The following is a 24,560-nucleotide window of genomic DNA, read 5'->3' as shown; positions in this document are numbered from 1 at the left end:
CCTTAAGTATTGATTTCTAATTTCTGTGTCATTTTCCATTTAAATAAAGTGACTTAGACATTGAAACTCTGGCATTAAATTGATGATGAGTAACAAAACATGTTTCCAGGTCTTAGCTATCTTTAAGCACTCTTTGCCAACCCACAGCTCACAAATAATTTATTAAAAGAATTTTACTTTAGGCTAAAGTATTTAAGGTGTCCTCAAAACTTAATAGTGAAGCAGTGTCAAATCTGTGTATAAAAGAATATATTTAAGCAAAATATTATTTTTAGTATAAACATTTTCTTATGTGAAAAAAGTTGCCCTGAAAAAACAAAACTAAACAGAAAACTAAATCTTTCAAATGCCAATACATTGGATTGATTTGCTAGCAAGCACATTTTTATTGACTATTGAGAGAAAAAATAAAATTTAGATGTCATAGAATAAAGTACTTGTTGTTAAAAAAGAACTGCAAATATATATCAAAAATTTTATTCTATGCTGTAAAAATCTGTTGTCATTTTTAAATGATTATCATATTTATATTTTTTTTTCTCTTCGTAATTATTTAGAGATGATATTCTAATTGTTTTGGGGATAGTTCTGTTAATTACAGGCATGAGGGTCTACATTATGACTGATTATTTTTTATATGCCTTTATAATTTCAAAAACTTCATTAGTATTTCATCTGAAAAATAATTTGCAAAAGAACTTACTTAAACACAAATTAATTGTACTTCACTTCATGAAAATATATTAAATGTTACATTCAAAGTCTCTGTTTTCTTCATTAGTTGGCTACTGAAAACTATAAAGCATTTTTAAAAGGCTTTCAATGCATTTTGGAATTTGAAAACATCCCCAAATCCTGTTTATATAAGCAAGAAAGAAAAGTGACATATGTTAACTACTCGCAATTTATTTCAGAAAATCTATTAAATAATATGATTAAGTTTATTTTTGAAACAGGTTTATATATTTTCCTAGAGAGCCTTCTCTTTCCTCTTGACTATTATTTCTTCTGTCAGTTTGTTTGCTGAATGGTGCAATACTGAGTTTCCGGATTTTGATTTCCCATACTAAATCAATGGTTTAAAAACACTGTAAACTCATATGAGAGATTACTATGTAATTTTGTAATGTGTTACAATCACATCATTTGTCCCCCAAACCACAAGTGATTATTGTTAAAGTGCTCTTGTTTTCAACGAGGAAAATCTTTTTCATCATAGGCTATCCAAATGTAGAGGGCGCTGTTGTTCATGTATTTTGAAAGTGTTCATAAAACAAAACACATTCAGCTGATAGTTTAGTATTTGCTTTCCAAAACCTGCTTATACATTCCAATGGAAGTATTTACATGTAATGCGCGAATTTAAATTTAAAGTAACGGAAAAAGTGCTTATGTAATAGATTATTAAAGTTGTTGTATTTGCCTTTAAGGGTATATGTATTTTTAATTGTCCCTAAGTTCTAATTAATCTTTAATTCGTTTTAAACACTCCGATTACTAAATTTTATAGAATACTTTGATTTTCTGGTATGATAATTATGGGGAAAGGATAGCCTTGTGCTTAGGAGATGCATGCTGGAAAACAGGGGTGTCATTTTCAAATGGTTCAGGAGAGAAAAAAAAAGAAGTAAATGTGGCAAACATGTTAATTGCTGATTCTGGGTAGGGGGCATGCATATGTTTATGGTATTGTGTTTTCAACTTTCTTAGGTTTAAAATTTTTCATATGAAAGACTTGAAGAAAATATTCTGACTACTTAACTTGTTTTTCATTTGTATGGCTATTTTTGTTAATTATTTTTAAGGTAAATAGACATTTTAAAAATATTTCACTGAGCATGCCTACCTTCTTTCTGGTCAGCTTTTAATACAGTTTTAAAGTATAAAAGTTTATGAGGATTATATGGCAAATATATTATTTTTTTCATTAATTGAGCAGGGAAAACTGATTTTAAAATAAAAATCTTTACAAAACCTTTAAAAATGTGTAGATAATAGTGATTTCTCTAATTTTTTAAACATTTTCTACAGTATTATGAAATCATGAGTTTGCCTCTCCTCTTTTGTTCTGTGACATTATGGTTGCTGTGAACAATTTTAAAATGGAGTAAAAACAAGTTATAGTCAGTATTATTCTATACACAAAATTTAGATGAGACATTGCTATAACTTATAAAATGAATTCTAAAAATCTAAAAATCTGGATAAACGCTGCATAAAATTACCAGCACCTTCCCAGAAATAGCAAATGCTATATAAACATTACAATTCCAGATTTAAAATGCATTTACTTAGAAAACTCAAGCCAGGCACTAAAACGAGATTAAATACTAATGTTTTTATTCTTAATTCTTCACATTTAATTTCATACTTAGAAGAAACCACTTGAAAATTTTTCTTGCCATATTTGCATATTTAATATATCTAAATGTATGTTTTATATTGTGATATATTCTAGATAAAAGTAATAAGAGGATATTCTCTCTAGTTAAATAAAAATCACATTGGAAATCATATGGATTTTGATGGAGTATTTCTTCTTCACTTATATTGTCGGGCATCACTGAAGCAGCAATAATACCTCTCCCCCTCTTTTTCTTTTAAATCTAACTTGCAGAAAGAAAGAGAATGTTAGTGACTAGTATATGTAAATATGTAAATATATATTCTATGCATAGCCAAGAAACTAAATCACTAGAAAGACATAAATATAGCTTAAAGAAAAGTTTTCAGTGTAGCTCAGACATAACTTTTCACCACTTCCAGTTATTTTAAAATCAAAATAAGCATGGCAGAAAGCACAAGAAGAAAAAGCAGTTCATTAAAATGGCTCATAAGTTGCTCTTTTGAATAGAGTATCTGAAACTTTGTCTGGGTAAACTGTATCTAATCTAGCACAAGTAAGCATTGTCTGATTTTTATGGTAGCCATGAACATTCAAGAAGTTTTCCACCTTAAAAACAAGGAGGTAGGGGCAGGGGACCATGGCGGGGGAGGGCTGATCCATAACTGAGTAACAGTTGCCTTTTATGATTGGCAAGTTCTTTGGGACCAAGATCCCCCCCAGACTGACTGAGGAGGACGCTGAGATGCAGTTCGGCCCTGTCTTTATGTCAAATCACTGCCATCAAAACAATGGCTCATATTACATGAAAATCTTGTGCAAATGAGCCATAATGGGAGTGAATGACAATCTCGTAAGACCATGCAGCAGGGTCCTCCTTTGATCTGAAATACTGTTAATCTTTCTCAAACATAGCACACTAAGTATACTTGGCAAATCCTATATGAGAAAGTCCCTATAGCACAGATCCAGAGATAAACAAGCTGTAAGTGAAAGAGACACCAGTGAAAAGTTCCATATTGGCTACAGATTTCCATTTTACTTGAGCCTTTTTTATTTTTGTTTGTTGCTGTTGTTGGTGTTGTTGTTGTTTTGATAGCTGTTTTTGTGTTAGTATTTTATGGAACATTTATACTCTATACGTCCTCATTTTAAAATCTTGTTAGAATTGTTTTACATATATTGGGCTGACTTTTAAATGGCTGATGTTACAAATTATTTTGAAAAGACTTCCATGGGTTATAATACTTTGAGAATGTACAAAGTGCCTTATTTACATAGGCTTTGTCATTGATCATAGTGGACTCAGACTGATGACTTTATATGATGTTGCACCAAAACACGAAAGTGAGAGAGGTGAGAACTTTCAAGCATGATGTTTTCTCGTGTAAGAAAAGAATAATTCAGGTCTTTCTATTTCCAAGATGGTTTAAACAACCATTGAAATATCTCACAAGGAGTTATAGATGACTCTTTAGATAACAAACGGTATTTTCTTTTGCTCTCTGATATCAAAATCAAATTGTTTGGTCGGGTAGCCAAATATGTAAGGCACATGTAGACTAATGCAAGCTGAGTCAATCATGGTAATTCAGTGCTGGTAGGAAATATGCCTCTTCAGTTGTGCTCTGCTTTTGAAGTGGTGCCTAAAAATCAGCCTTGGGCTTCAAAGAGAGAAGGATTATAGCCTTTATCCAGCAATTAATATGGCTGGAACTCAGAATGTCAGCATCTAACCACGATCCTGGCCGGGCGGTAGCATAGCAGAAATTCAGTCTCCTTCAAGGCTTGGAGTAAATCATAAAAATGAATAAATAAGCAGTGAAATATTATTACTGTGTGGCAGAAAAGAAGGGAGGAAAGTAAACCGTGTCCATTTTTTGACATGCAGGCAAACCATTCCCAAAAAGTGATGTCGCCGGACCTTGTCCCAGTCCTCTTCACCTAGATAGATCATTTTAATCTCCCACCAACTGTTCAGCAGAAAGAAGTGCTATCAGGGGGAAACTTATTCTCTTTGCCTTCCAACACCGATCGGATGGTAACCTTTCCAAGTCCCTCCTCTCAGTCAGAGTTCGAGGGTTCAAAAATGGTCAGAATATCAAACAACAGAAAAGCAGCAGGGTTTTGCAGGAAGAGTTTAAGTACATTAGATTACACAGAGACACTGGTGTTCGACGAGACACTGGTGTTAGGTTTCATTTTCATTCTAAATCTCATTTTAAGTGCCCTCTGCCAACAGCCTGGAGAGGAGAGGAATCCCCTTCTGCCACTGGGTTACTGTAGAATGCACGTCCTGAAAATGCCAGTCATTTCTACTTCATACCCTGGTATGTTTGAGGTTGAATATTAAATGACAAAATGCCCTCACCTTCACAACAGTAGGTTATTTGGAATTACTGTTTCAACATGATATGTTTATTGTGGTCTAAGGGCAGAGGGGTGTCGTGTCATTTCTTCCAGAAGTTGTGCACAAAAATGAAGAGAATCTCTCACTGACTCTAGGGAAGATTCCCCCAGGAATGGGTAGACCTCCCAGAACAACCAAGCCCTCTGTTTATTAAAATCTGACATAGTTGCGGCTGCATGTTTCCTTATGCATTTTTCTACTGACGCTGAGGAAAATCCATGCGTAAAGTATTTACAGAAGAGTATCACTGCATCGTGACAGGCTAAGCAATGGGTTTCATTAATAAGCAATGTTTATTGCTCAGTACAGAGCTTTTGTGGGGAAGGAGCTTGAAGAATGATCACTATAAAATCTAATATTAACAAAAATTTTTAATATGTAATAGGCTCTTTGATATCATATACATATTTACCCCTAGATCACACACATAAATATAGAATCGAGATCACAAAGGCATTTGATGTTCTACATTCTTCTTGCATTTAAGATATTTCCTTTTTTATACAGCCTCACATTTGGCACTCATCATCAGTGAATGGCCTGATAGTGTATTTTGGTTCCACAGAAAGGTGGAAGGAAGAAGACAGGGTGGTTGATGAATTAAGTATCTGAGAGAAGGCAAAGTGATGACCTCAGGCCTCATTCTGTTGAAAACAGGGGCAAAAAAGTGTCCAAACTTAAGAGAATTCATTTTCCCCTTTCCGGTTTTGCTGTCTTGCTATAGAAGCAATGTGATTCCCAGGTCCTACTTCAAGCATTAGGGAGCCCACTTGGGCTATTTTGCATAGAGTGAGTCCTTAGTGGCGGAAGACATGCCTGAAGCAAAGATAGTTCAAGAAACAGAAAAAGAAAATTCTTCAGCAAGTAAAAGGTAACAGGAAATGAAAGAAAGACTGCTTTTGAGGTTTCATCTGAATGATTTTTTTTAATGACATAAAATTTTCTAGTAGTACAGCATCATTATCCAAAACCTTGGGGTTTGGGCAATGTCTGCTTATATAAAGCATATGATGAAATACCCCTATGATGTATTTAGCTTTCAGTAGGGCTCAGTTGTTAGGTTCAAACTCTTTAAAACGAGTTTCTATAGAACCATAACCTATTTACAGCTTAATGTTACAGGACCCACCTATAATCATTATTCTGTCCCATCCCTCTCAATGCCCCTCAAGGATCATACAGCTATAAATCTATAGATTTATTTTGAACGATGCAACAGATTTAAAATAAATCTATAGATCTATTGAATAAAATCAATCATTTTGTCGAAATATCTTGTCAGGTAAAACTTTTGTGGTTGTTCTTGTGAAATCTGTATTTTCCATAAAAATATGCACTGGAAAATGTTTTCTAAAGAAGACAAAAACAGGGGTGCCTAGGTGGCTCAGTCGGTTAAGTCACCGACTCTTGATTTCAGCTCCGGTCATGATCTCACGGTTTGTGAGTTTGAGCCCCGAATCAGGCTCTGTGCTGACAACACAAATCCTGCTTGGGATTTTCTGTTTCCCTCTCTCTTTGCCCCTCCCCCACTTGTTCTCTCTCTCTCTCTCTCTCTCTCTCTCTCTCTCTCTTTCTCTCTCTCAAAATAAATAAATAAATAAACTTAAAAAAATAAGACAAAAACAAAACACTCGGTTATTGTTTTTATAAAGTTGAAATTTCTGCAGAGTCCTCAACACTTCCTAGCTGTCCTTCCTATTTGTTATTATCTGGTAAATTCATTTCTGAGTCTTGTCCAGTATTTAAAGTTTTATTTATTTAATCTTTTGAATGAATAACCATTTATATGGGCTCAAAATGCAAAATAGAGAATAACAATATGAACAAATGAAAATTCTTCCTATCTCTCTCTCTCCATCCATCCAGTCTCTCACTCTCTCCAGTGAGATAGTTTTATGTATTCTTTATCTGTGTAATTTTTGTGCATTCTTTCATAATGTGCTTATGTATGTATAAGAAAAACAAGCAATGGGGCGCCTGGGTGGCGCAGTCGGTTGAGCGTCCGACTTCAGCCAGGTCACGATCTCGCGGTCCGTGAGTTCGAGCCCCGTGTCAGGCTCTGGGCTGATGGCTCAGAGCCTGGAGCCTGTTTCCGATTCTGTGTCTCCCTCTCTCTCTGCCCCTCCCCCATTCATGCTCTGTCTCTCTCTGTCCCAAAAATAAATAAACGTTGAAAAAAAAATTTAAAAAAAAAAAAAAGAAAGAAAAACAAACAACCACTATCTCCCCTCCCGAAATGTCCTTCTGCTGGCCATTCCTCACTCTTCCCTTTGCCTCATGCTTTATAATTCTGACAACGTCCTCATTCTTTCAAGCATCCACCAACCTTCTCCACGTGCCTCTATCTTTTCTTTTTTCCTCCTCTAACAATTCTTTCTCCTCATTGGGTCCAATTCTTTCCTGCAGGTTTAAGCACTACCTTCTGCATTGACTCAAAACTTTGCACCATTTGTTCTCCTCTTTTGCCTCCTGCATCTCCACTGTCTACGTCTCCAGGTTCTGGAGCTAGTTATTTAAACCTAAGTCTTGAACTCTTGACTTCAGCTCAGGTAACGATCTCACGGTTTGTGGGATTGAGGCGTGCGTCAGGCTCCATACTGACAGTGCAGACCCTGCTTGGGACTCTCTGTCCCTCTCTCTCTGGTCCTTCACCCATGCTCTCTCTCTCTGAATAAATAAATAAACTTAAAAAAGATTCACTTCCTTAGCCGCACTAGCCACATTGCAAGTGCTCAGTGGTCACATATGACAAATATTTTCAAGAACTGCGTAAAGTTCTATTGGACAATACTGTTATAGAGCATGTTTGAAAAGTGACAGACTGTCCCAACTCCATTACTCAGTAAGTGTGATCTTGTTATTTTCTCTACCAACCTTCAGTTTATCTGGTAAAGTGAAAACAAAAGTAGCACCAACTTCATGGATTATTGTATATAAAGAACATGTATTAATCACTATATTGTGTGCCCCGAATTAATGTAACATTGTGTGTCAAGTGTGCTCAACTAAACAAAAAAATTTTAAGAATAAAAAGAACATATACCATGTAAAGTGGCATAAAAATTGAACATAAATATGGATAAGGAAATAGATGAATAGATATAGGTTTGGATATAGAGAAATAAATATAGAGAGACAAAATCATTTCAAAAAAATACTTAGTTTTCTCTATTCCCTAATAAATAATTTTAGTCCTTGGGAAGCTACGTTTTTTAACTTCAGGCAATTTTAATAAATTATATTTATGCTCTCAAGACTTCTTAAGTGTGAACCCACATTTATTTTCCCATTTCACTTTATGCATACTTTTAAAATAAGATATTATTATATCACATCTGCAAACGCAAAGACCATAACTTTGTGTTCTGTTCGCATAATAAATACTCCATCAAGTCTGTTGAAATGGATTCAGTCTCGTTATTGACACTTGGTTAGGTTTTCTTGTATATGTGAGAAGTCCTCTCACTTCATTCAAACTATACTTCAATTTATAGACTCAAGTATCATGTTCTGTTTGTATCTTCTGTTCTAGAGTTTATAATCATCTAAGTTTTAAGACCTTCTAAATCTTCATATCTGCATCAGCCCATCTGAATTGCTTTAGACTTTCTCTAATTTAAAGATTACTATAGAATCTGCTTACGGTCAGAATGTTACATGTGCCAGTCACTAATAACCAAGATAATTATGTTCCTTAAAACTCTTTGATTGCACTTGCAGATTCAATTAGCCAGAATAAAATAATTGTAAAGGGAAGACACAAAAAGTAATAAAGAGTCATATTAAGTCTTTCTTCTTGCTCTCTGCATAAGAAGTCAATTTTTTTCCTACTAGATGTCTACACTGAGATATTTTAAATACAAATTTTTTAAAGTTGTTAATCTTTTCTTTGCATTTATATATACCCAGTAAAAATGTTGAAAATACTAATACTAAAATTTTCAAATAAGAAGTTCCTCTTCACCAATTTAACTATGCTAGGAGGTAAATGCATATACAGGAATAATGATTCCTTCCTGTCACCCTCAGAGTTCTGCACATTTATTAAACACTCTACAGATACTTACTGAACATTTGATCAAATGACATTTTCTTATCAAACCCATCTTGTAGAAACAAAGTTTACAGAAAGGATAAAAGAAGATGTATCACTTAAAACTTATTTTTAATCAATACTTGTAATTAAAATTAATATGCTAAGTATTTTTATATTTATCATCTCATTTAATATTCAAAAGAGTTTATACCTTTGGGTACTGAAATTTCATGTCATAAAAAATTAATTTGTGCACTATATATATATATATATATACTGACCACATAAGGACATGTACATTTTAAAAAGAGGGCTTCCAATGTCAAATAAATTGGGCTACATTCATAAAATAGAATACTGGGCAGCCACTAAAAAGTAATAAAATATATAGCTATAAATAGAGAACAAACTTTAAATATATATATATATATACATATATATATGTGTATATACATATGTTTAGTTCACAGAAGAGAACTAAATGAGAACCACTCATATTAAAAAAAAGAGAGAGAGACGGAGATGTATACATATTTATATGCTTGAGAATATTTGGATTATGGTGGAAGAAAAATTTTGTTCTGTTTCAATTTTTACCAATTTTTAAAATGTTTTAATTTTCATCAAATCAATGCATTCAGTATTGAAAGTCTTAAAACGACAACAAAAAGTCTTCTGCCTCAAATCCCCTAATCTACTAGACTCTTTTCAGCAAGAGTAACACTTTCTTTACACATCTATGTGCCTCTGTATTCCTAAATAAATGCATTACACTTATATTTCATAATCTAACAATTTTATACATTATGTATTGACTTCCTATTATGGTAAGTGCCATCTTACTCTTCACTTCCCATATCCCTTCTTTTGTGATCACAGACTTTTTAAGGTTTATATGTTTTGGTTATATAAATATTGTTCCCTGCTGAGTCAAATGATAGTCAAATGTGCTATCATTATTTTTCTTTTCTTGCATTACTCATTGTGTTTCATAGAGTCAATATTTGCCTTTTTTAAAGTTAGCATATTATTTTGCTTATTGTATTATTTGTGTGTAGTTAATTCCTCCTAAAATTTTCAACAGAATTATAGTACTTGTCTCAATACTATTCTTTCACATTGTCAAAATAAATCTAATCAAACCAAAATGATTTTCCACCATAAATCCTTTTTGGGTCTTCTGGTTTCTTACAAACCTAATTGGGGTTGATGTTAGGCCTCTTACTGTTACCTTGAGATGACGAGATGTTTTTGTTTGCCTCTCTCTCTCTCTTTCTTGGTTAACTTAATCTGCTATAGTGGAATAACAGTATGTTATCGAGAATAAGCATATGGAAGATAATTCACTGAAAACTTATATGTTTGAAAATGGCTTTATGTTTACATGAACAGAGGGTTTGCTGAATATAGATTTATAAGTTGAAAATATTTTTATCAAATTTCATGTGCTAAGTACTTGGTAAACCTTTCCAATCAGCTGACCCATGTCATGTCCTTCTGTGGATTTTCTTGTATTATATCTCTATTTTGCCTGTTCTTTCTTTTTAGAACTCCTGTTCATCTTGATATTGGACTTCCTGGAAAATCTTACAAATTTTCTTTGACTTCCCAATGTTCATTTTTTGTCTTTTTATACTACTTTCTCAAGCATTAACTCCATTTTATCTTTCAGCCTTTTAAATTACATTTCTAGTTTTGTTTTTAATTCCCCCGATCTCTTTTTCATTCCCTGATCCTTAAAAAAAAATAATAACTTCCTGTTCTTGTTTCATGGAAGCAATAGCTTCTTTGTCTTGCTGATGTTATCAATTAGCTTTTGCTTTCTCCTGTTTTCTGAATTGTCTCTATTTCTTCATAGTTCACTACTTATTTATTTGTTTGACCTCTGCATAAAAAGTAATTTTTTTCAGGATGTCTGGGTGGCTCAGTTGATTAAGTGTTTGACTTTGGCTCAGGTCATGATCTCACAGTTTTTAAGTTCAAGCCCTGCATCAGGCTCTGTGCTAACAGCTCAGAGCCCAGAGCCTGCTTTGGATTCTGTGATTCCCTCTCTCTCTGTTCGTCCCCCGCTTGCTCTCTCTCTTTCTCTCTTTCTCTCTCTCTCTCAAAAATAAGTAAAGGTTAAAAACAATTTTAGAAGTCATTTTTTTTCCAGAGAAGCTTTTCCCTACTAGATGCCTATAATGAGATATTTTAAATACATTCTTTTTAAAGTTGTTATTTTTTCTTTGCATTCATATATATTCAGTAAAAATATGTTGAAAATAAATACTAATACATTAAGTACGTCTCTCCTCAAATGCCTGGACACACTTATCTTTTCACCCATATTTAACATTGAGCTACCAAGAAGGTGATTGGGAGCCCTACCTGAGGAGGAAGAGCTTAATGATTAGAGAAACTGCCTTTTTTTTTTTTAATTGTTGTGGGAAACAACATCAGTTCATCCCAAGTATCAGTCCCTTCTTTGTGTATCTGGAACCTCTGAAGTCTGAGCCTACCAAAGTTCTACACGGCAAAGCAGATTTCTCTACTTCTCATTATCTCGCTCCATAGCATTGGGGTTTCTACTCTGCATTCTTCTGGGTCCATGAATACCTGTCCACCTGCTTTCCATCTTTAAAAATCTGCTGACATCTTCACTGTTATTTCTTCTCCCTCACTCTTTGCCTTATGTGCCTGTCCTTGCAGTTGAGGAGAGGATGGTATTTAATATATGTTTTTAGTGTGCTGTGTTTAACTGAATGTGCATATATCATCTTTTAGCAATTATTCAAGGGAGTCCATAATTCACAGGAGTAGCCATATAACTTTTATCTCCAGAAAAATATTGAACTAAAGAAATCTTTACTATCTGTGAAGACCTCGAAGTGTTTCCACCGGGAAAGTTCAATGTGCAGTGCTGTAACCAGTAGTGATAACAACTCCATGTCTGCTTCCCCAGAAGCAGGTTTCAGGATAGGAAAATAGTTGCTGTCCTATACTCTCTTGTAAGTGCATAAATCAGTTCAACATTTCCAAAAGACAGTTTAGAAATGTATAAGAAGAGAATTAGAAAAACGTACCTTCTGATAATAATTACCTTTAGAGAAATTAATCTAGGAAAACCTTAGTATATCTCCCTAGTCAAAAAACATTCAGTTGCAGGTCAAATGAAAGTTGACCACAGGAAATCTCCTAGAACACAGCTGCTGAAAAGCTGTTTCACTGAGCCACCTTGTGACTTACTTCTTTCTCTGTAACTCTACTTCTGTTTTCTCATAGCCACATTAATACTTTCTCCAAAATGGCACTACCAGCCTTGGATCTATGGGATCATTTGGTTTGATTCCTCATAACCAAAAGGTTCAGCCTTCATGACTGAATTCCATTTCCTGGGAGGATAAATTTGATTGGCTTGGTCAACAGAGTTTTTGTGGTCAGTGCCCAAGAAGGAATTAATTGGTACATTAGAACGGCCTCTTCTCAGACTACTAGGGTTGGAAAGGTTCCTTTAGAAAGAAGCATGGACATCTGGAGAAAGCTATCAGCTTCTCTAATGCAGGAACAGAAGTAGTCTGGAGGGTATCTAGCACACTAGCCAAGTAGGTAAATTGGATTAGTCTACAATGGCTAGTCTAGGTTCAAAGATTGGCATGAACCATGACTCAAACTCCATTGAAGTTGTTTCAATTTCAGTTCACTCCTGATCCAGCAAACAAAGAGTGCAAAAGATAATCATCAGATCAAGGATATAATTCCGTAGACTTCCTGGACCCTCAAAGTTTTGTCCAAATTTAAACAGGCTTAGCAGCACTCACGGAGTGAGGAACCAGACAGAAAGCCCTAGAACTCTCAAGTGTAGGAGAGAAACAAGTCATTCAGGCACTTATTTTATTACCACAGGGAAAAAACTTCAATGCATTTAACTTACATTTTTACATATTTTCTATTATCAGCAAGTCTACTACTGGAGGTTTCATTTCACATGGCCTGGACATAGCCACCACAATATATAATATACATGAGCGAAAGGAATATATAGAACAAAGCATGTAACAGGGCAACTCTGATAAATGGTAACTGACACCCAGCTTCCAAATGGACAAGAAAACTAGGGCTGGGGACACTGTAATATATGGGAGAAAGAAACTTCTATTTAGCTGTAGGGGACTTTATTTTTGCAGAAAAATGCATTTCTTTATTTTCTGGTTTTTTTAGGAGTCAGAAATCAGATTCTTATGTGACATTTCTGGATTTTGAAATGTTGGCAAATTATCAAGATTTTTTTTTAATTGTAACAATATAGACTTTGGGATTCTGAAATTGTGGCTCATCATTTCCCCAGACTTCAGTTTTCAAGGTGTTTTCCAATCCACAGCCTAAACAAAGCTGCATCAACATGAGGTTGGTCCTGATTCTTTCTAGGTGTTAGGCTTCACAGTCAATACTTACTACTGGAAGATTAGCAAGATACAGGTGGTGGTGTAGGCAATAGTGGGGAATGCATGCTATCTCAACAAGCCTACATCTTTCCTTCTATGTTTTGGTTTCAGTGCTTTGACCCCTTTTGTTGGTCTCCCTTTTGCTCCACTGAAGTGTAAGCTTCAAGAATGCAGGAGATTTGTATGTACAAAACAAAAGAAAGAAGAGTTTTTAAAAACACTGTAAACATTATGTGGATCAAACAAAACACATCTACTGATAGAATCAGCCTTTCACACAGCTAACTTGTGAACCTATCTACACATACCCTAACATATATACACACATTTAGACCCCTCACAAATATGGTAATGGATTTTAGCAATTTCCCCAGGTCAAAACACAATGCATTAAGAATGAGGAATTTAGTCTCATATACCAATTTTCCACAAAATGACAAAGTTAGAATAGGAAAGAATATTAAAGAACTTAGCTTTAACAACTTATTCGGAGTCTTAAAGACAGTAAATTATATGTATGCAATTATTTTTGGATTTTCTTAGTGGTAAGATTCCTTAAATTCTAAGATGTAATTCATGTCTAGGTATCGTATCGCCCCAGTTTTGAGGTAATTCTTACTTTAGTCCAAACTATAATTTATCAAAAAGCTTTATTTAAATTCCTTTCATAAAACCAACCAAACTTTTTTCCATGTACCATCTAGAAGGTTTTATGTAACTAAAACATGTAACAATAGTGTTATTATTCTGGATTAAGTAATATCAACATGACTTTTTATGAACTACTGGCAAGGCACCCATGTTTAACCACCCACTTCACTTTATCCATGGAACTGGTAACATGCTATATTTATTTCAGGGTGCCTTTGCCCAGGTAATTTTCAAACTCCAACTCTGGTTCTTGTGCCCAGATTTTTTTTTTAGCTCTTTTGACTTCACACATTGAAATTTATGGTGCATTTCACAGTGCTCCCTGCTGTGGGCCTCATCAGGTCCTGGCTGCCAGGCCACTAGGAAACAAGAAATGAATGCTTGGAAAACCCTGTGGCTGTTCTTAACTAAAGAACTGCAAACATGACCAAAGTTCCCTGCAAATCCTCCTAGATTGTCAGAAGAAAAATGGCAACAAGCTGGAGCCATTCAATGAAGCAATATTTTCCTTATTACTTGCAAAGTCTTTTATTTAGCCTCAACAGCATCATATTTGAAATGATTTTGTGACTGGGGGCAATAGTTAGGTAGCCATCTGTTCTCTCAGATTAGCTGTCAGATGAGTAGAGTGTTTTTAGTCAACGTTTTCAAATGAATTTAAAATACCAACAAATTCAATATTTGTTCATGACATTAATGAGGAATATTTTCATGTTTTCATCCCAAACAAAAAGTCGGATTTTCCAATCCTGTTATGTTATCTCCATAGTACTGGTGCAAATGGGTAGTTTCCGACATTTTTTTTTAAAGAAAGAAAAGGAAAAGAGAGAATTGAAAGATGGCCAAAATGTCAAGATGGATTTGGTATAGCAGAGCTATCTTCACACTTGCAATTTTAAAAGTAAATCTTTAATTTGGGGATTTCTGACTACCTACCATTACAAGCCCCTCCGGGGCAATGATCTATCATGTTCTGACTGTCTCAAACTGTTTGTGCCGAATTCCACATCGATCAAGCTCACACTTGCTGCACTTTCAACTAGAGAGCCAAGAAACAATAATTTTCAATTAAGAAACCAGAAGAAGACTTGGGGATTTGATTTATGGTGCATGACTAATTATCAAATAGCTGGCCTAATGAAAATTAAGCTGCCGGTTACTACAAAGATTTAACTTCATTTTCTTGAAGAGATACTGATATGATCCAGAATGTAATTTATTGAAGTAGTATGATGCATTTTAAAAGTCGTAGACATGTAAATGAGATAATTATCATTTTTAAATGACAGGACTAATTATTTATATTATGATGAATTTTATATTCAGAGTGCATATACACCTGAAATAAAAGCTTATCTTTGCTTACAATAATGATTTCACTTCCTTCTTATGGTACTAGAAGATCTAAAAATATTGCGTATAGTATAAGGATTAGAGAAGCTTTTTCAAAAAAAGACAGTTAAAATTAGCTTTTATTTTTTTTGAAAATTCCTTGATGAAAATTCTTCAGAACGAGTAAATGAATGAAAACTTTAAAACCATGTAAAATGTTTTCAAGTGGAATGTGTAATATTATATGTATATTTTGTGTTAATTTTATGTTTTCTTGTATTGTTTAATACAGACTATAAATACAAATACCTAAAATCATAAATATGCTACAATGCAGTTAAATGTAATTATCACGTGTGATGTTCTTCGCCATATTAACTTGGTCTCTATTTACAAATAGTCAACTTTCCACACTATTTTTCCTTTACTTCACCTCACATATTCTCCTGTGCAACCAAATTGAACCACTACTTATCCCAAACATCACATTTATTCCTTGCCAATCTTCCTTCATTCACATTATCTATTTATAAACTTTCCCAAAGTCCACATCTCTAAATTCTGCCATCTTTGAAGTTCAATCTTAGATGTCACAATCTCCATGGAATGAACAAAACTTGTCCCTTTGTCTTTCCACCCCATCCTGAAAGGATGCCTTCTTTCTTTGGAATCCCGCAGATTCTTGTGGTCATCAGTAAGATCACTGGTTCTCAGTCCTGGCTTAAGGACTTGTAACATTCTATCTGTGATCTGAGTGTCAAATCATAGGTGTTTTCCGTTCATGAAATTGTACCAAGCTGCGTACGTATGTGCACTCCTCTAGATGCATACATTATGCTTCACTAAGAAACATTTTAAAATATCAGTGCTGTGACTCCATCCCAAACCAATTAACTCAGAATCTCTGAGGATGGAGGTTTGAGCATTGGTATTTTTTTTAAAGTTCCCCACATCCCTCTCTCCTCACATGGCTCACACTCTGCCTCTGTCTCTCAAAAATAAATACATGTAACAAAAATTTAAAAAAAAAAAAAAAAAAAAAAAAAGAACACCTGAGTGGCCCAGTTGGTTGAGCATCCGACTTTGGCTCAGGTCATGATCTCATGGTTCATGGGTTCGCACCCTGTGTCAGGCTCTGTGCTGACAGCTTGCTCATAGCCTGGAGCCTGCTTTGGATTCTGTGTCTCCCTTTCTCTCTGCCCCTCCCCTGCTCACACTCTGTCTCTCTGTCTCTCAAAAATAAATAAATGTAAAAAAAAAATTTAAGTTCTCCACATGACTCTAACATTCAGCCAGCTGTTCAGAACCCCTAACATAGATGGTGTCTTGAGAAGTTTCTCTTCCTTTCCCTAGGGGTGACTCCCACTGAGATAACTACATATGAACGGACAACCAAAACTGTAAAACTCCTAGCAATATATATTTTACAAAGGAGTTTTAAGTTTGACCATTTCCTAAGTAATGCGCTTATACTTGTAATCACTGTATGTTTCAGAGTCGATCAGCTGTTCTTGGGGATGCTTGTTTCTAAAATGTGATCATTTCAATGGGGTTGACATTATTGTAGTATTTCTAATATCATAGGTCTTATTATTATGGCCTTATAGAAATAAACTCTCCCCTTCAGACTGTGCTTTTGACCAGGAACTGGTTCACTTTTTAATATAAATATTCATCATAGTACTATTCTGAAGTTGCTTGGCCAACAATTAAAAAGAAAAGTGAAGGACACCTGGGTGGCTCAGTTGGTTAAGCATTTGACTCTTGATTTTGGCTCAGATCATGATTTCACAGTTTGTGAGTTTGAGCCCCGCGTCGGGGTCTATGCTCACAGCACAGAGCCTGTTTGGGATTCTCTCCCTCTCTGCCCCTCCCTTCTCTTTCTCTCTCTCTGTGCCTCAAACTAAATAAGCAAACAAACAAAAAGCAAAGGTGAGAGGAAAGAAGAAAGAGTCGGGTAAGAAAAAGACTAACTTTGTCTCTCTACGTTAACTATGCCATTTAACATGGCAAAAATATTAGAAATCATCTTTTAATTGTGTAAATCATGATATATCAGTGATCGGAAAACTCTTCTGAAATAGCTTGTCTTTGGTGAAACTTATTTTCAGCTGTCCTCTGTCTTGTTCCTAAATTTGTTCATACAGATACTAATTAATAAGATTCCACTGAAATAAGACATCTTCCAGGATGGAAACAACCTTCCAGTCTATTTCCATTCCATCCTATGTCCAGAGCTGTCTTTCTAAAGTACTAATCTAATAGAGCCTCTACCCTATTTCAGAATCTTTACCATGGACCCATCTCCTTGATGCACAAATTAAGATATGGGGACTGCAGGATGGATGGGAGCCTATCAGAAAAACTAAATTTCAGGCCTCACCCCAGAACCACTGAATCAGAATCTGCATTTTAGTAAGATCTCCAAAGAGAAACGTGTGCACACTGAAGTTTAGAAGTTCTGATCTTCAAGACTAGTAAAGACCAAGCCTTTCATTGTCTGTCTCCCATCTTCCTCTTCCAGCTAATCCCTCACATTCAACCTGTGTCCCTAGCCATGCAGGCTGACTTAGAGTTCCTGGAACAAACTAGCATTTCCTTGTATTTGCATGTGTTGTTTCTTCTGTCTTGGCTGTGTTCCCACCCATTCATCTAGCAAATTCCTCAATTCAGCTTATTCTTCTCGTTTTTGAAGCAAGACCTTCCTTGACCCCTCAGGTGGAGTTAGAGTCTTTTTCTTCTTGTTTATGAGGCTCTATTTTAAGAGTTATCAAACTGTATTATAAATAGTATTTGCCTTCTTCATTTCTGTAGACACTGGACTCCTTGAGAGCAGGAATTGCATCTTGTTAAATCCTACAGTCCTATCTAACATATCTAACAAATTTTAGACATGAAAAAATAAGTCAGCAAATGCTTAATGAGTGTTGGACAAAAGGCCTCGCTAATAGCATTCTTGAGGACAAAGTGTTCCAAAGTGTTCCTTTTATAAGGGTGTACTTGAAAACCACACATTTGAAAGCACTGTATTGTAATTATTTATTGATTCCTGTATTTTCAGTGGAATAAGACATGGATTTATAGAATTAGAAGTAACCTGGAACATAACCTAAACATTCTCTTTCAAAGAAGATGGAGTAACCTGGAACATAACCTAATCATTCTCTAATAAGATGTGAGGTAATTAATTAATTACTTCTATAACCCCCCCCCCCAAAAAAAAGCATGTGTATTTACAAATCTGTTTACCTCTACTTTATCTTCTGGTATATGTTTTGTACACAAACTTGATGCTCAATAAATTATTTCTAAATAAGAGAATGAACTAATTAGCATTTTTAGTATTATTTTAATGGCAACCCTCCCTGATATATAAAGTAAGATATAAAAGGCATTTAGCACAATGTTGGTATAAAGCAAGTGATCCATAATAGATATATCCTCTTTCTCTCAGCCTCTTTTGTGTTCCACTTACATCTCTCATGATGCAATTAAAGCCTCATGGCCTTTGTTTGTTCAATGTTTAAAGAAATAAGGTTAAAAATCTAAAATTAATAGCTACACTTCATTTTTGTTAAAAGGTAACAGTGTTCAAAAATTGAAAAATTTACTCACTTGTTTTATTTCCTTTGTCAAACTACTGATGAAAGTACCAATGCAAAGTTTGTTGTTGCTATTGGTGTTGTGCTTTTATGAACATAGAAAGAGAACTTTTATAGTATAATATTAAGTAATATATATCTGAAGAAGGAAACCATAAGCCAAGTTTTAGACTGTTGCATGTACATCATGTACCCACAAAATTTCACCTTGCTGTATCTTATGTTCTTTTTTTTTTGCAGGACTCCTTGACTCCCACTAGAAAATTCAGGGATGGAGCGGGGACAGAGGTGGACACAGAATCCAAAGCAGGCTCCAGGCTCTGAGCTGTCAGTACAGAGCCCGACACGGGGCCCAAACTCATGAACCACGAGATCATGACCTAAGCCAAAATCGAGTCGGATGCTTAACTGACTGAGCCACCCAGGCTCCCCTGAAAGATGTTCTTATAAAAGGAAAAGATAAGTAATAGATTAGAAGATATAAATATATCTGTATGTGTATGTGTTTTAAAAATCATTGAGATACCTAAAAAGAGAGAATTTTGCTGTATATAAATTATATGTTAATAAACCTGACTTGAAAGGCTAATGATTAGTTGTTATATATTTGAAACATATACAGATGATGCTCTCATAGCAACAAATCACTTCTACAGATTAAGTTGAATATGAACTAGAACAATTATTTCTGCATTTCAGTAACCAATTTGGTTATTTTAATAAAAAGAAACACACAAACTTCTCTATGCACATTCTCTAACCCCAGAAGGAATCTATGTTAACATGCTATTAGATGGAAATATTTCTTGTTTTCAAGGAATTGCCACTAACATTCCCATGCTAAAAGAACAATGGAAGCTAAGTGGTCTCACAAAGTAAAGAGTATCACTAAGTAAATCCCCACAGAACTTACCAAGAAAAGGCAGAACTTCTTGGCTACTCCTACCATTACCACATCATAGCAAAAATTAAAATAATGATGATAATAGAGGTGCCTGGATTGCTCAGTTGGTTAAGTATCCAACTCTTGACATCAGCTCAGGTCTTAATCTCATGGCTCATGAGTTCAAGTCTGGCATTGGGCTCTGCACTGACAATGTGGATTGGGATTCTCTCTCTCTCCTCTCTCTGCCCACTCCCCACCAAATAAATTAATTAATTAAAAAAAAATAATGATAGTAATAAAGTGAGAGGAATCAAAGAGGATCATTACAGTGATGGCACCTTTTCTCCTCTCACCTAGAATCAGGTGAGATGAATTCTAAAAGGACATCTTAAGACTCTCTGAGGAATCGGACATCTCATTTCCCGTTTGAATTTTTGTTTATAAGGTAAACTAGCATGGCCATCCTCAGTACCTACTGAAGTAAAGAGAAAAAAGAATTCGAGAGACATGGCAGAATAGTTAGTACTCCCACTGTCTGACATAGCAAGGTTGTGTGAGTTGCCAGTAGGTCAAGTGGACCATAGGAGACAGCTAGGTTTGGACCACTTTGCCATTCTTTCTGGAGATGTCTCCTTCTAGAAGAGGACAGCTCAGCAGCTAAAGGCTATCAGTACATTGCCTTGGTAATAAGCTGAAGGGGGCTTCCTTCCATGAAGGAAGTGGTCACACCAGAGGAATCATTCAAGTTCAGATACTGGGCAGTAGGAGGACCGCCTGCATGATATCCAAGTGAACTCATCCACAACCATCCAGAGGGCATCCAAATCAAGAGAGAATAGTTAAGTAAAGAGCTTTTTGCTTCTCTTTCTTTATCCCACCTTCCAAACACTGCACACAAGGTGGGGAGAAAAGGATCCCAGGAAGGGAAGCAGAATAGAAGGATGGGTTAGGTGGGGCGCCTGAGTGGCGCAGTCGGTAAAGCGTCCGACTTCAGCCAGGTCACGATCTCGCGGTCCGTGAGTTCGAGCCCCGCGTCGGGCTCTGTGCTGACAGCTCAGAGCCTGGAGCCTGTTTCCGATTCTGTGTCTCCCTCTCTCTCTGCCTCTCCCCGGTTCATGCTCTGTCTCTCTCTGTCCCAAAAATAAATAAACGTTGAAAAAAAAAAAAAAAAAAAGAAGGATGGGTTAGGTGTCCCTCACCAGCACCCTTCCCCCAAGCCAAGAGCTATTAAGGAAGTGGGAGAGAATAAAGCCTGAAATAAATTTTAAATCTAAATTTTACTCTAGACTGGACTGGTTTTAAATTTTGGAAAACTGGGAAGTAACTGGAAAGCTAGAAGTTCAACTTCAGCTACTGGTAAATACCAGAAAAATCAAACTCTTAAAAGTATGTTTAAAGGCCTCGATAGAAAAAAAAAAATCTTATTCAATTGAAGTATTCCATTGAGGAAAAATTAATTTATGAGTTTCATCAAATAAGAATATGTCCACATTGAAGAATGGATGTCAGTGGTTTGAAGTATAATCCCAAAGACAATAATGGGGCACTCTTTACAAATGTCATATCATAAATGATGGTGAGGGCACAAAGAACAATATGTGCAAACTAAATTGAACATCAACAGTTCTGACCAAAAGTGATTTGGTAGTATTAAGGATACTTTAATCAATGTATTGCACTATTAGTTTTCTGCTTATAAGTGCATGAAAATGATCTATGATATTTTTTAAACAATGAGTAAACAGATCTAAAAGTTCTGTACGTGGTTCAAAAGTAAAAATATAAGCAATGATAAATCATTGAATCTTTCTTTAATTAACCCAAGCATATACAATGGGTCATCTTATAATTAGTGGCATATTAGGTTTAGTAAAGGAGGGTAAATTCTGGGATGTGAACATAAGTATTGTATCCAATTTCTGAGTCCCCTTGTTAAAAAATAAACTGATAATCTTCACTCTTATTCCACTTTCCTATTCCTTTTTCGTGGTATTTGTGTGTAGTGCTGGCCAGCTCTGACTATGGAGATGAGAGTAACACCTCATGGGACAGCAGACTAGTAATACAGAAGAAATCTGGGGCCCCAGAATATTCCATAAAGCAATGCCACCAATCTAGGCATTTTTCTATATAAAAAGGAAACAAACTTCTATCACATTAAGTCAGGTATTTCTATCATACTAAGACAGTCTATTTGTTACAGAAACTTAACCTACACACTAGCTATTGCAGTAAGTAGCAATTTGATGCTAACATTTGCAATATTTATTATTTTTAGACACGGTATGTAATGTGATTTTTCAAATCACAGAAACCCTAAAAGAAGGTATTATTATTATCCCCAGTTTTTAGAGTTAAGAAAATGTACACTTGTGGAGATTAAGTAACTGCCCAAATCATACATAGAATGGAGGAATTGAAATTTTCCACCCACACAAACTGACTCCAGAACTCTTGCTTTTCTTCACTGGGATATTACTGTTCCCAACCAACACATAGCTTGCTGAAGCATGTTATGCTAGTGCAAAGTTTTGACAGGATACTTTCATATGCCTGTAACTCCATAAATCAATACAAGAAATTTGCACCCAAATAACAAACAAATCATCATAACTTCAATGTAATGTAACCATAATATTGAATGTTTAATCCTAAAAAATAGTTCAAAATATATGAACTAATGCAACATTATCTAAAATTGAAAAGAACAGAAAAAGTAGTATCCAACAACAGGAAAATGGTTAAAGAAAATTAAGCAACACAAACTCAATGAAGTGTTTTGGAAACAAACAAAAACATAACTATAAACATGATGCTGCTGTTTAAACATGTATAACAGAATGCTAAGTGGAAAAGGCAGGTTACAAAGGAAAAGGAAAAAACTGTCTAGCATTTAGTAAGCACTTACTATGTGCCAGGCACTAAATATTTGATATAAAATGCTAGTTTATTTCATCATTACCCTGATAATAAATGGAGAGGATGATTACTCTTTCCCCCACCTCATTTTCCAAATAAGGGAGCTTAAGTTCAGAGACTGCTTTTGCGGTTGCGATCATGCAACTAGAAAGGAATGGTTAGGAATTTTCATCAAGGTCCACATCTTGCCTAAGTATATTCTTTTCTATTATTCCATACTGTTTCTTCAATTGGAGTGTACACTTTGACTGAACTACAGAAAAATATGATTTTCAATAAGGACATGAACTTATAAACATGAAAAAATTAAAAAATGAAAATATGCTGAGATAATAGGGTTAATTTTCTTTTTTTGGAATTTTTTTTAATGGTCAAGAATATCCTTGGTGCATGGGGTGGCTGGGTGGCTCAGTTGGTAAAGCATCCAACTCTTGATTTTGGCTCAGGTCATGAGCTCACAGTTTGTGAGTTCAAGCCCTTCATTAAACTCTATGATGACAGTGTGGCGTCTGCTTGGGATTCTCTCTTTCTCACTTGTGCTCTCTCTCTCTCTCTCAAAATAAATAAATAAACTTAAAACATTTCTTAACGAATATACTTGGTGTCCATAATTGGATACAGGGTATATTCATACCTATGCTTCTCCACTTTTTAAGTATGTGTTATTCTTGCATGAGGTGTAGAGGTTACTAAAAGATAGCACACAATAGATTAGGGACTGACTTTTTGAGTGCATTAGAAAATTGATTCTTAAATCATCTCTAGAAAAAAAAATCTATGTGTGATAGAAAATGAATTTTGGCAGCCATCACATTTAGCTTTTTCAGTAAAACCAACTGCATCAGATTCACTCATGGTCTTTTCCAAACTTGATTCTTGTCCAGTATTGCCTTCCCCAGTGTAGAATATCACCATCTATTCAGTTGCACAAGTCATCTATGACACTTCCCTCTCTCCAAACCATATCCTATCCATCATTAGTTCCTCTCAATGTTATATCTTGAGATCCCCTAAGTGCATCCATTTGTTTCTCCACCAAGGTGTCTTCATTTCTTACCTGAACTGCAACAAATAACCTAGCTGACCTTAGTCCATGCATTCTTGACCTCTTCCAATCTGTCCTTTGTTGCAGCCAGAGTAAATTTTTAAATAGTAAGCTTATCATGTCAGCACATGCTTAAAATACCTTAATGGTTTCCCATTGATCTCAGAATAAAATCCAGGTCTACAAGTCCCCGAGGAATCCTCGATGCCTGCCCCATCTCACTTCCTCCTAGCAGGCCAGGTTACTTCCCATTTCTCAATTGCGGTGTGCTCCCTCTGAAAGTCCTGGCAGATAATGTTTCCTCAACCAAATGCGTGCTTCTCTACCTTACTCCAGCCTTTCCCATTAACATCTACTCATTCTTTACATCTCATTCCAATTATCCTTTCTACAGGAAAGCCATTTCTGATCTTACATAATGACAGGTCTTCTTATTTTCCACTTATATAGTCTAATATGCAATTCTTTCTAGCACTAAACGAATACATTGTTATGATTATTTAATTAATATCTAACTCTCCTAGGAAATTGTAGGCCTCAATAAGGTAAGTATCTTATCTATTTTTGCTCATGGTATATATCCAGAACCTAGCACTGGGCCTGACATATGACAGACATTCAATAAATACTTCTCGTCAGTGGTTAAATAAACTGAATAACAGTGGCACTGATGGTGACCCTAACAGCCATGGCAGAACATGAAACACCTTTGTCCTCAGCCTCTTTGGGTCCAGACGCGTAAGATCAAGATACTTTTCTACTTCAAAACTGTAAGTCATTGAAATTTGCCTTTCCAACCACTTGTTTCCTTTGCTGGCCCTTTCTTCTCCCCAGTTGTATCCCTCCATATGTCCAGTGTCGTTTTTTATTCCCAACTCCTTACAAGATTTTCACTTAGGAGAGCCTGGCTG

At 35.3% G+C, this 24,560-nt stretch overlaps 1 long non-coding RNA gene across 2 annotated transcripts in view; it reads right to left on the bottom strand.

Moving 5' to 3' along the window:
- The window catches only part of LOC121033799 (uncharacterized), a 132,261-nt gene that overhangs the window by 41,784 nt on the left and 65,917 nt on the right, over positions 1–24,560 (bottom strand). The gene's annotated exons all lie outside the window — the stretch shown is intronic.

This window comes from Herpailurus yagouaroundi, unplaced genomic scaffold (genome assembly GCF_014898765.1).
Source record: "Herpailurus yagouaroundi ecotype Mexico unplaced genomic scaffold, PumYag 159, whole genome shotgun sequence".
Classification (NCBI taxonomy): domain Eukaryota; kingdom Metazoa; phylum Chordata; class Mammalia; order Carnivora; family Felidae; genus Herpailurus; species Herpailurus yagouaroundi.
This window is presented reverse-complemented; position numbering and strand designations above follow the sequence as displayed.